General features: G+C 41.7%; 1 long non-coding RNA gene across 2 annotated transcripts; it reads right to left on the bottom strand.

The window, feature by feature from the left end:
- Positions 1-677: 677 nt before the first annotated feature.
- LOC118166662 lies at positions 678-8,303 on the bottom strand. Of its 2 annotated transcripts, none has more exons than XR_004750653.1 (4): positions 8,041-8,303; positions 7,438-7,503; positions 5,767-5,925; positions 678-846 (listed from the first exon to the last, which is right to left on the bottom strand). It is a non-coding gene; the product is annotated as an uncharacterized LOC118166662 (long non-coding RNA). The 2 variants fall into 2 exon arrangements; XR_004750652.1 differs by lacking the exon at positions 8,041-8,303 and adding an exon at positions 7,686-7,792.
- Positions 8,304-9,173: the final 870 nt, after the last annotated feature.

The following is a 9,173-nucleotide window of genomic DNA, read 5'->3' on the forward strand; positions in this document are numbered from 1 at the left end:
TCTAAGCTGTTGGCACTAACAGGATTTTAGCTCTAACAATCTTACTTCTTAACACTTTTGTATTCCTTCATCTGTTACTTTTTTCTCACCTAGCTATTTTCTGACTTGAACAAGTAATATACCTGTGAGACTTTAGCCATGCTCCTTTAGGCACTAAAGGACGTCAGCTTCAGCACCAATTAGCCATCTGAATTTGGGACACGCTTGATACCTTAGTCAGAAAATATCTACTGAAAATCTGGATCAACAGCTAAATCCTGCACTCCTCCCTCCACATCTGTGGCTCCCTATCTCCGTCTTGTAATACAGCTGCCCTGCTAACTTTCCTGCTTGATTTAAAAAGCTTCAAGCCAGAGCAGAAGCGGTAACCATTCTATCACGGTAAAAATACTGATTAATTCACTTAGCGAGCTGAGAAGTATAAGCCCTATTATACAGAAAAGCAGTTGCCACCAGGGCTAAGGGACTTGCTCGCTACCACACAAGATAAAACTTTCCGTACCACAGTGAGATTTCACAGGTGCTTAGCTCTTAGCCAGCCATAAGTCTATACTGTCCCTGTCAGAACGATGAAATCTCTCATTTCCATGAAGAATTCATGTGCAGTATGAAAGGTAAAAAATTGTGCTAAGTAACTTCCTCCTTCCACAGACAGCTCCAGTAACTACACGGCAGAGTGAGAATACAGAGAATTATATTTGAGATGGCAGAAGCTGAGCAAATTCAAGCCCTTTGATATTCTGTGCTGTACCAGGGCTAAATATTCTCACCCATCAGCAGTTAGGCACTCTTAAGCCAGACAGCAGAACAGGACAGGCTGCTTCTGCCAGTCTCACAAGGCCCCTTCTGAAAAGAGGAAAAAACAAACAACAAAACAAATAAACAAGCCAGCCACAGCAAAAGCAGACCGGTATGTTCCAGGATATTGCTCAGCAGCCCCCATTGTGTGTGTGATTTTGTAACTACACTACGAACTTCCACAAAGCTGTAACTCAGCCCTTATAGATTCCTGCCCCCTTCACCTGCTCCATACCCTTTCTGTAATCATTCCACTCAAGACAGCGAAGAGTTTGAGTCTGATCCAAAGCTTGCAATAATAGCAGCCAACTCTTCTCTGCCTTCCAGGAGTTTGGGTTTGCAAGTTAGAGAGGAAAGTAACTGTAACTAAGGTGCAAATCCCGTATTACTGCGGGCCTCCCAGCTTTGTGTGAATCTCACATTTCACAGGCTTCTGTGAATTCAAAAATTCCATTTTCAGTGTAAGGAATAGACAACAAATGCATGCCCTGACTGCAGCACATTTTCTGCTGATTTATTGACTATACATAAATACTGCAGTGTAATTGTCATTTTTAACCACAAAAAGAGAAAGCTGTATGCTTAGGAAAATAATACAAGGAATGTCTGAGAATTTCATTAAGTCTTGTCATCTCTTCCACGTACTTGAGCAAATGAGGCCTATTAGCAAAGGGGCAGCCAGCATCATTTTCTCTCCTCTCCCCACCACATGGGTTAAGCCTCTGCCATGCATGACAGAGCCTGAGGAGGTGGGGTGAGCATGCACATCAGTCCAGCTGGTACCATGCTAAGGAGAGATGTGAATCTCCAGTTCCTAGAAGGCTGCTGCCAGCAGGGTACAATGTGAGGGCAGCAACAATGCACAAGCACAGCTCCACAAAACAGACTGTAACTGCCTCATTCTTGGCTCTTCCAAAGCCAGGAAAGAAACCACAACCTTGCAGGGCTACCAGATGCTTCCACCAAAGCGTATCACAGCCCAAAGGGCTCCCAAGTACCTTTGAAACATTTTCATGTGAGCACGGCTAATAGTGCCCGTGGTCCAAAGGTGAAAGACAGATCACCACAGCCTGCATTACAGCAGGCACAGTTTAATTTCCATTTTGCTTTAAAAAAATAATACAAAGACTATGAGGAAGCAATTGGTTGCCTAAGATGGTGGATCATTTTGCAATAATGGTAGATAAGCAAAATTCTAACAAAATGTCTGCGAGAAGACATAAAATAAATCCACGAAGCAGCACTTTGAACAGCAAAACAAGCTGCAACAAATTTCCAGACAGGCAAAGCTTTCCATATGAGAGCTGGTTTCAAAGTCCAAGAGTCTCTCTAGGGAAGAAACTCAGAAAGTTTGAAAAAAAAAAAAAAAAAAAAAAAAAAAACATTCTGACTACTGCAAAAAGTAGTAAAAACTTAGTTAAACTCAGTAGTCAAAATTCAGTAAATTTAGGAAGCTGGAGAAATGAGTTGCTATAAATACAAAGATGAGAAAAAGAAATTAAAATACAGGACATACCTATACATATGCAGAGAGATACAAAACCAAAAGCATGTTCTTTAGCTTGGTACATCTTTGTGATCATATTGCAAATAGCATCCAAAGAAGACCCTGTATCTCTCACTGTGTTTTCCCCACAAAACTATTCTCTCTCTCTCATACATGCTGGGAGACAACATAGCTTATTCTGGGGAGGAGACAGGAACGGGAGAAGGATTTCTGGCTGTCTGAGGCAGGAGCTATGTGTGCCAGGCAGTCACAGTCACAGAAAATGGGGGCTCAGAGGCCGGAGTACAGCAGCCCTGGGGATGCTCTAACCTGTAGGTGCATTTGAGTTGACAGCCAGCCAAGAACTGTGTGAAATTCCCTGTTACTTCCTTTTACTGGTCTTATGCTAAGTGTTGCTAAGCTGTACCTGGGAACCGGGCCAAATCAGCTTGGGATCTTTGGATGAAAGGCATTATAAAAAAATCCAGAGTATTACCCATGTGGAAAGCAACAATATGAATTAAATGAATGTGCAAAGTAGCAGGATTTGTTTTTTTATTACATTTTACAAGGCAAAATATAAAGACAGACTAAAGAATTGCTCCATGTGAGGAAAACTACATCTTTCTGCCTGGGTTTCTAAGAGGAAGAGTCATTAACGCGGTGTATCATTACCAAAACGGACACCTGAAAACAAACATTTTTAAATAGACCAGAGCCAGCAGGGAATGGTTCAGAAAGTCGTTTTCCTCGGATAGCATATACAGATCTGTGCTACCAAGAAGTGAACACCACTTCACCTATTACCAGTCGTCATTTATGACAAAGAGTACTCATGTAGGTTAGAGATCTACTCTGAACCCACAGGTTTCATCATAAAGGTAAAGCCTCGCCTGACTGTTTCATTTCTGGACACAGTTATGACTTTCTACTATATATGTCGCTTGCCTGCAACAGAAATTCTCCCTTACAGAGTTCAAAGTATCTCCCACAGAGAAAGTTTACCTAACCTGACCGTGCATTCCACATACTGCCTGCACCTGATCCAAAGCGGACCAGACCCTACTGTGAGTCAGGGAGTCTCAAACCTCATACAGACCCATGATTCTCCAATTTTGGCTCTGTAAGTCACTCTTCAGCCCTCAGCATCATTTCAGTCCATGGGCGAACACCCACTGTCTCCAGCTGGCATGGTGTTGTGGCAAGAGGGTACTTACTGTCTTAGAAAAAAAGATAGGGACATTCCCCAAAATATGTAGGAACACTACTGCATGGGATGCTAACTCTGTAGTTAGAGGATTACTGTTCTTGAACTGGAAATCTGATATATTAACATTTCCAACATTAATAGATCATTATTATCACCTTGCTGGAACTGAACTCTTTCAGGCAATCAATAAATACATTTATCATCAGAAAACATCCTGAAATGAAAAAATGCTTATGGTTAAATACAGTACCCTTGTAAAGGTAAATACAATACCTTTGTAAAAGGTAAAATACAATACCTTTGCAAAATATTTTTTTCCCCATGAAAAATTCAAAGTTTAATACTAATGGCCATTCTTCACTGAAGACAGTTAGAGAAGCAGAAAGAATCATCTGCTTGGAACACAAGCTTCGGTGCCATGTGAGCTCTCTCTGTCCCTGTTATAGACCTTCACCAGCATCATCTACAGCCGCCTGCCCTTTCTGCCTTGGTTTCCCCAAGCTGCGCAAGGGCTTATTTTGCTGTCATTCCTCCCCCCACCCCAGTCCCAAAGCCACTCAAAACTGTGCCAAGCCCTCACTAAGGAGGCAAGATAAATCAACCCTGCCCTGTAGTTCTCTCAAGCTAATTTCAGACATGATGTAATGAGTGGGTGGTAACAATACAGCAAGGCAGGACAGGAGAAAAAGGCCCAAACAGCACTGTTGCTATTAGAAGGAAACTGAGCAAAGATCAAGCGCAAGAGAGAATAAAACAAAGATTCTTTCATTCTTCAATAACGTGGTGTTTTGTTTTTTTTGTGTGTGTGTGTGTGTGTATATATATATATATTAAAAAAAATAACAAGGAAGAGGAAGCAAACGCTCATCTCCTTAGGTATCTGGTAGGTGTTTGGAAGAAACAAGTTTCCAGAAAGAACTTACTAGGCAGGGATACAACCTTTGTCTTGCTAGACCAGCTAGCTCTGTGTAGTGTTACATGAAAAAAGACGGCAGGAACAGACAGTGCAGTGCAGCAGAATTGCCAGCAGGACAGACCGGATGGGAAATTCAAAGAACTGAGACACAGCAGCAAGCAAGAAATAGGTCTGCAGAGTATTGAAGAGTCAGCTTGGATCTGATGGAGTAAGGAAAAAAAAAAGGGCACAAGGTGGAAAGCCTGTGTGACTGAAAGGGCAGCAAGGTGTTCCCAGCAGGTGCTTGCCCCTGGGTCTGAAGATATTTTTGCCTCTGTCAAATTGGGTGTTTATGCCAGATAGGAACACAGATGAGATACCAATTCTTTATGTAATTTCTCTTTTCTGTCTCTTACGATTTATCTACGACAGAAGATGCTGTACTTATTCTGGACTAAGTGGAGGAAAGCCAAACCAAAATAAATAAATATTCTGCCCTCTCTGTTCCTATTCAGCCCTGCTGCCCTTGCTCAGTACAGCCTGAATTGCTGAACTTCCTGATCTCTCAGGTCCCGATTTTGTCACTTCCTTGCACTCGCGCAATTTGTGTGTGTGTTAAGTCTGAAGGTTTGCTGGCAGCAAAGGAGAATTTCAAATCCAGACACTTCTGTTTACTTGCTGTGTGCTCTTATCTCCTTTTGGATATGAATGCAACCTCAAGCTGGAGAGGTTTGCAAGAACAGAGTTTTCACTTCCTTTCAGAAGCTTTTGGCAATTTCTAAGAGCTGAAAGCTAATTATTTTGGCACAAAGAGGCACCAAAGAATCTTTTAACTATGGCATTCCTGTATAAGGTTTCCTTGACACTTTTGTCTGAGAGAAAGAAGAAAGAGGAGTATTAAAAAGCCCACGTTTATCTTTTTGAGATACAGAACAGCTTCACTACAATAAGAAATTAAATAGGCAACAGTTCTTCAGGTTGGGAGAAAAAAATAAAAAAAAAATGACTGCAGAGGGAAATTATAGCTATAAAATCCTGAATGGAAAAGGTATATACAGAATAAGGTATATACAGTATAAAAGCTGAGGGGGCATCCAACAAAGTCATTAAGCAGGAGGTTTAAAACAAACACCCAAAAGGAAGTATTCTTTCATACCGCCCATAATTGCATAGTGGCAGTCACTGCCTTAAGAGACTGTGGAGACTGAAAATGGATTTTAAAAGACATTACATAAATTCAGTGGGACAGTGTGATCAATAGGAAATAAAGTAGCTAAGATGAAATGTTGGGGTTTTCAAATCCTTACCCTGCTGATTTCTGAAAGCCAAGAGGACACACCAAGCCAAGATTATTTTACACGTGTACTTTTTCCTCACCTCTAACCATCTGCCACTGGCTGATCCTGGAAACAGCGTGGCAGTTCCTGTTACCCAGTGCAGAGCTACAAGGACGAGTGTTGCACATCAGTAATGAGCAGTGAACAGTTCTCTGCATTCTCCTGCTTGGCTCTTCTGTATCTTCTGGCAGGCTTCCTCCTAGGGTAGGAAATACTTTTGGCAGAGCTTCACAATCCAACCCTCCCCCCATTTTCCCTGCTGCAACCATACTAATAATTGTGCAGAGAGAGAATATTGCATTCACTCTTTCTAGTGAAGTGCAAATCTCAGATTAAAAAAAGGAAAAATGTAATTCTATGTTTTCATATTTAATTGTAGCCTCTGTATCTCATATTCAGTTTTCAAAGGGTAGAAAACGCAGCTGTCCTCCATTCTTGGTCGAAAAGCTCCCCAGTCCCCAATAATGATTTGATACTCTCCACAGAACAGTAGAGACAAATTAAGGCCATCAAACAACAGCTCTCCATAATCAAGTGAAAGTAACAATTTACCTCAGACAGCAAAAAGACAAGGAAAAATACAAACAAAAAAATAAATTACCATGCTGAAGTTACTCAGTTTCATTTTTTTAAAAGTAACTTTAATAAAAGATTTTATATTCAATATTTATAAGAGACAAGAATTTGCATTTATGATTATGCCCAGCTTTTTTAAAAAAGCTGTAATAATGCCAGTTCTCTTCCAGACAGTTTCAGAACAGTCAGAAACATTTTCAAACTTCAATTATTCCCTATTCAGCTAGATCTATTGTGTTTGCAAGGAAAGTCCAACTGAACTGGGACTTTGTGCCAGCTATTTCCCATGTCACAACATGCTCATTTGTCACCCCAACACTTCTCCAGCTTTGCGCAACACATACTCTACAGCCACCCCGTGCCGAGGGCAGGCAGCTTGTCCCTTACCCCCCAGCTGCCCGACCCTTGCCTGCTGCCCCCTTCAATCTCTCCGTCCTCCCAACGCATATTCCTCCGGCTCCCTCATTTTATCATCTAGCAGCAGGGCAGAAGAGAAATAGAGAAGAAAGCAGCAGAGAAAGGGGGAGGGAACAGGACGTGGTGGGTGATCGGTGCTGGGCACAGACTTTATGCATACATAAGAGAGGATTGAAAATTCAAGGGGGAAGACCACAAAAGCCTAGTGATGGTCCAGCACAGCAGAAATAGACGATGAGCCGCTGATGACTCAAGGTTTCCATAGCACTTGTATTCTCAGCTTTGGAGCACCCTAAACAAAAAATACAAAGCAAGTGGTACTTGCACTAAGGCAGGGGGGTCCTAAGTTGCCCAGTGCTACTACAAACTTGGTTCCCCTGGGAAGAAAATTGCCAGTACTGGATGGGCCTTTTACGGGTTAGTATCTCAGTGCCCATGATTTGGATATTCCTACCAGCGCCACACAGCCCTTTTGTCCCTCTCCTCAGTTCCTACTTGTATTAAGTAACACAGACAGAAGAGAAAGTAAAACTGCAGGAAAACAGAACTAAGTAAAAAGTAAAACAGGGGAAAACATTTGAAAAAGTAGTCCTGAAAAACGTAGATCAGAAGGTGAACAAGCACAGAAAGAAGCATGGTTCTAACGAGACTCCTATTCTTTAGAAAGAGACAGAGTTACACAAAATATATAAATTATTCAACTGAAACCAGAAATTACCCTTTGATAGGCATAACAGGAACTTACCTGAAGCAAGCAGCAAGCACCCACAGTCACCTTATAAATCTAAAACGAGCATAAAGTTAGAAGCTAGCTTTCTTAATTTAATAACTTTCTTAACTTAAGAATTATCACCTATATATATATATATATTTAGCTATCAGACTACTTAACACAAAAAATAATAACATACTATAGAGTATTAAAGCACACCACTTCAGACCCCTAGCAACAAAGGAAAAAGTAACCTCAGTCTCCCACAAAGAATTTCAGTGAAATACAGACATTTCAGTTAATGGGCTTTGACTGGGGGCATTTTTGCTCTGGGCAGTTTATCCTGGTGCACTTTGAGCTTAATTCTCAGAGGTATCAACCACTTGAAGCTTGAGATTAACCCAATAGGATCAGGGCCAGCTGCCCTGAAATGGTTAATCAAACAGAGGCATACAAAAATGTGAATCCACCAAAGCTTTGACAGCTGGAGATTCATCTGTAGTAAGACTAAAAGGGCAGCAACAGCAGGACCCTAAGATCCAAGGATCCCCTCTGTACCTCTGGCAGAGTAATAAATAGAAAGGCTATTGCTCTGACAGTGATATCCACCACTAAGCGTGTTATTTTCCAAATGTGGCACAAGTTGCAACACACAATACTCCAGCATGAAGAAGAGCAGTCCCTGGGCCTGAAGAGAGAGCAGGACAGCACCTGTAGCTATGTGGGCTGTGGCTCCTGCAAGGAATGCTGCTACAGCTGGGGCATTCCACATTAATTAAATACAGTCCCTAGGCTGCCAGCCAATTATCCCTATAACCCTCCTGTGGCTATGTTTGAAAACCTACGGTCAAACAAGGGATACGTGGAGAGCTTAGAAGGTAAGTCAACTCAAATTTAAAGTCTTGCTGCATACCAGATAAAATGATAATATTTTTCTTACTCGTTTACTATTTTCAAAACAAAAGCAGCAAAGGGTATCTGTTATCATGCTGAACTCTTACTTCCTGTCTCACAAAGCTGCAGCTCACTTGCAGAGACTCAGAAGGCTGTCCCATGGTCCTCTCCATCCAGGCTCTGGTACCAGCACACCCACAGCACGCCAGGATACCAGCAGCTGGTGATGTGGCAAGCAGGGAAGGCAGTAAAACAAGGTAGGGCAGTGCTACAGCAACATTACGGAAAACTGCTGTGCTCAGTGCAAGTCTAACATAAACTCTTGCAGTCAGTGCACCTCTTTGCTGAAGTACAAAATGAGAATCTTATCTTTTTCACAGCTTTTCTTGAAACACTATACAGAGCTGTCTGTGTACAAGCATTATATTCAGCTGTTCCTTTTCCCAGCAGATAGTCAAAAGAGTGCTATCTAATTTCATAGACCAGGGCTACACTATGGCTTCTGTCTCAAAATGGAATTTTCCCCTAACTTCATTAAAATGAAAGAAGTCCATCTAAGAAATGAGACTGAGGTTAATGAATGACTTACAAGCTTTAGGTTTTTGCTAGCTGTTCTTTCCTCCTGAGATTTATTTTTTCACCATAGCCTAATCATTAGTTTCACAGAGGACATGCTCAACTGGCAGCTGGCAGTGGCCACATCCTGCCTCCTGCCAAAATCCACTTACGGGGATCTAAACAGGCTCAGTAAAAATCCTCACTTTGTGACTGCTTCTCCAACCAAGAAAGCAGGAAGAGACAATTCTGTCACAGCCAGGTCTTTCCACAGACCCTGATTTCATGTTAAT

This window comes from Oxyura jamaicensis, chromosome 4 (genome assembly GCF_011077185.1).
Source record: "Oxyura jamaicensis isolate SHBP4307 breed ruddy duck chromosome 4, BPBGC_Ojam_1.0, whole genome shotgun sequence".
NCBI lineage: Eukaryota > Metazoa > Chordata > Aves > Anseriformes > Anatidae > Oxyura > Oxyura jamaicensis.